The 6,359-nt window shown below is 30.8% G+C and overlaps 1 pseudogene; it reads left to right on the top strand.

Annotated features, from left to right (window-relative positions):
• Positions 1-1,861: 1,861 nt before the first annotated feature.
• Positions 1,862-6,359, top strand: part of LOC110427341 (uncharacterized) — a 12,745-nt pseudogene continuing 8,247 nt past the window's right edge.

The raw sequence follows: 6,359 nt of genomic DNA, 5'->3' as shown, positions 1-6,359 counted from the left end.
GTGTCCGATTGAGATTCAAGCCTTCGTCTGTTTGCATTGAGGTGTTCTAGGCAGATGCTGAAACCAGTGAGAGATGACAAGGAACTGATTGAGCGTATTGATAAGCGCATCGAAGCTCTCTGATTTCGCATCCAAAAATACTACTGTCTTGATTTCACACAATTAAACAACATTTGTCGTTACAAATGCCTTTGAAGATAGTTTATCCAGCCTCGGAGGGTGATGAATGGAAAACTGTCACTGGATTTGATCCGAAGAACACACCACGGAGTTAACCATAATGTTGGATATTGGCCAGGTAGGGTCATGTACATAAAGTTCCATATTATACCACGGAGTTAATTATCACTTGTGCACCACAAGCAACGGTACATATTTTGAGTTATCTTGTGAATATTATACCATTTGAAATCTGTCTGGAAGCTGTTAAAATGCTCCCAGGGCGTGGAAGCTATTTGGAAAATTGGGTGATCACTGCTCAGCAGTGTCAACATCTTAAGACTGAACTTGTCTTATGGCCTATGGCCTGATTCTACGGATAAACAGCATAAGGTATTTAACATTTTGATTTAGTGTGAATAGGTCTGTTGTGAACAACTGGAAACAATCAATTAATTCATAACCATCAAGTATGAAATCAATATGGCTTTCGGTAATTGACTAAAGGTCTGATTGTGTCCTTGAAAATGGTTTTTGTAATCTTGTTTGACCTGGTGCTTTGCATCTCTGCTATGGCTACTCACAGCAGCGTGTATCAAGACTGGAAGGCCTCAAAATTGCAAAACGAGCCATTGGGCTGGCTGAACACTGCCCCTGCAAAGATGAGTGGGTTATGTTGGGGAGCAAGCAAGGAAATATCAGACTTGAGGCAATCTCGTTAATAAGGCCACCTAACCTTTCATCTTGACTTCTTAACAACGTTGAAGTCCCCATTAAGCACTCAAGGGATATCATGTGAACTCATAACAGTAGTTGATTTTTCCCACTACAATTGTCGTTAAAAGTTTGATTTGTGAAAAAGAATTTTTAAAAATCTAATTCATCCCCTTTTGGACTACTCTTTGTTATATTTGAACTAACAATTCTAACAGTTGGCTTAAATGTGTAGGTAAAAACCCTAAATCCTATTATGGATGGAATTAATGATTCATTATATAAAAGTATGGCTGTCTATAATCACATTAGGTCTAAGTTAATGGAGAGTTATTAGAAAAAAAAAAAAGAATGAAATTCTAATGCACTGAGCCCCAACAATTAATCTGGTCAATATTATTTACTCATGTATCACAAATCATGTGCATTTTTGTGTTCTAAATTCTTATTATGGTAATACATCTTGAACTAATATAATTAATTATACGTAAAATTTAACATACGTTTCATTATTATTTGCTAATAATTTCTATTACAACGTATCATAACATTTATATAACAAAATCTTTGCTTCAACATCTTTTCTATTTATCTGCTCTCCGCATAGTAAACCCTGACCTCTTTGTTTCGACATCTACTTTCTTTCTCTCTCTACCCTCCACGTGGTCAATTCTGAAAACTCCCATTGGGGTTTTCTTTTGAATATATACTTGTAATATTAAATTTGTTGCACTCATTCTATTTCTTAGTGTTTATGTACAAGTTAGTTAGAACTCTTCTTAATTTCGATTTTATACCGTGCTCCACTATCCTCCTCCTTGTAAAGAATAAATCTTGAGCTCTTTGCTTCGAACGAATTGAGACCAGCCCTTACCAATAACCGGCCTTGGGACGAGTCCAGCTAGAATTGTGCAGGAAAATCTATTACAGGGCGCCCTTCAAGTGGCGGCAAATCAGCTAAGCAGTGCTCCGGAAATGACAATCTTCTATGGACGTCAGTGCTCGTGAGTACTTTTCTGAAGATAGCCGTAGTCGTAAGTGCTTGTGGCTGAAGAAGTTCTTCCATGGAGATATATATTCAGTGCTGGCTAGCCAAAAGAAATGCACTCGTGAGTTAATTTGGTCAAATTAATTATATTTAAGCAGAGACAAAGGGGGTTCCATTATTTAAAAAAGAAGATATTCAGAGATGCAATAATTGCTTATCTAATCCAGGGTGGTTGCCAGCTCGGACCGGCGAAGACATGACTCTTTTTTCAGAATATGCCAATTACAGTGTTATTGTACCATGTTGATTGACCTTTTGCTTTATATGCACATGGCACTGGCTCGAGCGGGTTTGCTTTTCATGTTGCACAAAAAAAACGCACGACCTCGCGAATATGATTTGGATTTAAAGTTTAATCCATCTCTCATGATTACGGCTCTTTGAATAAAAAATTCCTAGCCAACTATAGACTATACGTCCGACAGGGTGATTTTTGAAATAGGGCTACGTAATCTTGGATTTATGTATACTATTGCATACTAGTCTAATATTTCTTAATTAATCTTATTTATTGGTCATACCCAAGAGGGAAAATTGTACAATTGATTGTTTTACAAAAAATATCATTATTGTTGTTACAAAATATATGTAATTAGGTAAAGTAGTGTTTTAATATTCAGCCAGCATTCCAAGTATATATATAAAAAAATATAATTATAATGTATAATATTACATGTAATCTTGAACAAAAGAATAAGACATTTTCATATGTAGTTGGCAATTAGATGTTAAGATTTCATATAAGCTATAGATTCCCCTGTTGAGATGAAGAGTTTCTTACGTATCTTTCTTTCAATAGACATTTTTTGTCAATATTTTTATAGCAATACACAGGTAGCTTTAAAAAAAAAGAAAAGAAAGAAAGTCATTGTTGTTGGGTTGATGTAAAGTTTTAACTGTGGAAAAATGACGTCTTCAAAAATCTGAGCTTTGAAATATTGTTCTAATTGTAATACTGAATTTGTATTTTCCATTGTAGAGGTGAAGAGTTTATTATATTTCTTTCTTCTGGTAGACAATTTTGATCAATATTTTTATAACAATACACACCTAGCTTTAAAAAAAAATGAAAAAAAAGACATTGTTGTTGGGTTGATGTAAAGTTTTAACCGTGGGAAAATGAAGATTTTGAAAATCTAGGTTTTGGTTATTGGAAAGTGGGATTAAAAGTTTGGGTTGGGGAATTTGTTTTTTTCATTCAATTGTTTTATTTTTTTATTTTTTGTTCTTTTTTGTTTGATTTGTACGGTGATTGAGGTTGCATCAAATTATTTCTGTGATTTTGATTTTAATGATAATTCTGGTCGAAGAATGAATACTCAGCTGAGCCTTCATATATTAGATGCCAATGGAAGTTAAATCTTGTTATAAATTTCATTAGATGTTCAATTCCATCGGAGAAAATGAATAGTAAATAGAAGGGTCAAATAGATATAAAACTTATGACATATCATTAAAAAAAATACAAACATTAACTAATTAATTGTGGAACTTATATATCTAATATGAACATTAAATTGTTGAAAATGCATAAAAAAAACTAAATAGCAAATGAAGTAAGCACTATTTGATTTGATGGTTTTAATGTACTAAAAAACTTATTAAAAATTAATCACAATAAGACGGATAAAAAAGATTAACATGATAAGCTCAGGAATTATCTAAAACAAAGCAAAGTAAGTGGTTGTGGTTGGGTAACTAACGAAGAACAAAAGCAGCACAAAATGATAAACAAAAGATCGGGGAGATAAAAGAAACAAAAGTAAAAAAACTTACAAACAACTAAATAAATTTCTAAAAAAGAAAAAAAATTTAAGTAAAAGCGAAAATCGAGATAAAAAACAGTTGATAGATATAGAGATCAAATATAATTCTCAATGAAAGAAGAACAACTCACCCAAATTTAAACATGTTACACATCTAAACAATTAATTGTAATACCCAAACTTACAAAAGCCAAAGGTTAATTTCTTTTTTTTTTAATCTCATAGCTTTTCACATATCATCAGCATAACAATCAGGTTAAATAGAGAGCCACAACGTGTTGAAATTTTTAAAATTGAAAAAATCAAAAGTCAATTTTTTTTTTTTATATTTTCATAACTTTAGAATTATATAAGTTATAGATTATAAATGTGTGTTTTCTCTTATTTGCATTTTGCTTCATGACAGTCAATGTTAATTAATATATGGGACCAGTTTTTATTTTTAATGGATTTTAATTTTAATTTTTGGAAGCTTCATCATGGTGAATGAGATTAAAAGTCTACTGACAATTACCCAGTACCCACTAATCTTACCAAGTCAAGCAGCCAAATTTGACTAGCATTTTCCTAAAAAATAATAAATAAATAAATAAATAAATAAGATTAGTTTTTTATTTTTTGGTTAATAGGGTAGCATTTTCCAACTGCTGCCCTGCAGTGGCCCCAATCCTGTGCTCACAAACAATATTTGGCGCGCTTGCCACTCAAATCCACCCTCTGTGTAGTTTTACAGTATGTACTAGCCATTGGTGGAGCCAAGCGAATGGTAAGTGACAACGTCCATTACTTCTTAATTTTTAATTATTATTATATATATTATGATTATTTTTATAACTACTTTTTAATCATTTTTAATGTAAAAAAATAAATATATATAAATTTTTTAAAAATATTATATTAATCTTTTACCAAATCATAACCACGTGACACACAAACATCAATCTGGTTAAGACAATTAATAACTTGTGTTAACAATTTTTCTTTATTAGATAAATTTAAAAAATTAAGATTCTAAATTTGATGAAAATGTTATATGATTTATATATATATATATATATATTATTTTTATATGATCAGTTGATGTGATTTACATCCAACTTTATTAATTAAGTTGTTGCCTTTATAACTTTTTATGATACCAATTGATATTTTTGGATTTAGTAATTTGTATTTTCATATCTTAAATGTGTCAAATACGATTAGATAAGAAATACATTAAAATTAAATATAAATACAACATAAATAATATTCATGATTTAAATCTAAAACACGTACATATATACACTTAATAATCGTGTAACACGACATGACACGACACGATTAACACATTTGTTAAGCGTGTCAATAAATGACACAACACGATTAATAATACGTTGATACGATTAAATAAAAATATTTATAATTAAAAATAATTTTATTATTTAAATTTAAAATTAATAATTATAAAATAATTATAATAAAATAAAATAATAATAACATCAAATATAACAAAATAAAAGTTTAAAATTAGGATTTAAGTATGACATAATTACATTATTATTTTTATTAAATTTAAAAAACTTATTCAAATAATTATTTAAAATTATTTAAATAAAATTAAAATAACCTTTGATTATTAATTTTAACAAGTTACAACACAAAAACTATTAATTTTTGACTATTTTAACAAGGTTAAAATAGGGTTAAAAAAACTTACTCCAGTTTCCTCTGTTTCTTCACCCCCTGACTCCGGCGTAAGGCTGAAACATAGCTTGACCACCGTGTGGGGCCGCCGCAAGAGCATGAGGGCTTCAGAGAGGTCTCTAGAGAGTTTAGAAGACGTGGAGATGTTACTGGAATCATACTTTCTTTTGATGACAGCAACCTGAACAAGTTGACATTGGTCTGTAGAGCAATCGCAATGTGTTTAAATTCTTCTCTTCTTCCCTTTGTGTCGGATGGTATTGATTTATGCAACATTTTATTCCTCCTATTTCAGATGAAGGAATACATTGATGATACAGAAGATTTTATCAACATTCAGCTGGTAATCAAATTTTGTAGCTTCCTTTGAATTGTGTATATTGGTGGAAAGCTTCTCAAGTTTTGATGAACTTTGGGTTGTAGGATATTCAGCGAAACCGGCTGATTCAGTTTGAGCTGCTAGTCACAACAACAACCTTGGCTCTTACCATATTTGGTACGGTAGTAGGAGTGTTGGGTATGAATTTTGACCTTCCCTTTTTCGATCACCCTGCTACATTTATCAGGATCGTCATAATTGCAGGGGTTTGCGGGATTATCATTTTCTCTGCCTCTCTGGGCTTCTTAAAGTACAAAAAATTTAGAAAAATTTATGAGGAATAACCTTTCTTGATAAGAACATTTCAAAAATAACATCAAAATAAATTTAATTATTTTTAATTATATTTAGTCATGATTTGATGAAAATATCTTTGAAATTATTTCAAATAAATTAAACCATTCATCATAATTTTTTCTCATTTATGCTTCTGATTTCTCTCTCAACATCCCACTCTCTCTAATTTTATTGATTTCTCTCTTCGGCATTCTTCTTCTATGCTCCTGATTCTCTCTCTTGCGTTTTCAGATTTATCTTTCCAGCACTTTGAAGATATCAAACGATAGTTTTGATGTGCTTGAGTGGATGACTATTTGGAGAATTTGATTTT

The sequence above is a fragment of the Theobroma umbraticum genome, unplaced genomic scaffold, assembly GCF_002168275.2.
Source record: "Theobroma umbraticum cultivar Fairchild unplaced genomic scaffold, ASM216827v3 scaffold_228.0, whole genome shotgun sequence".
Classification (NCBI taxonomy): domain Eukaryota; kingdom Viridiplantae; phylum Streptophyta; class Magnoliopsida; order Malvales; family Malvaceae; genus Theobroma; species Theobroma umbraticum.
This window is presented reverse-complemented; position numbering and strand designations above follow the sequence as displayed.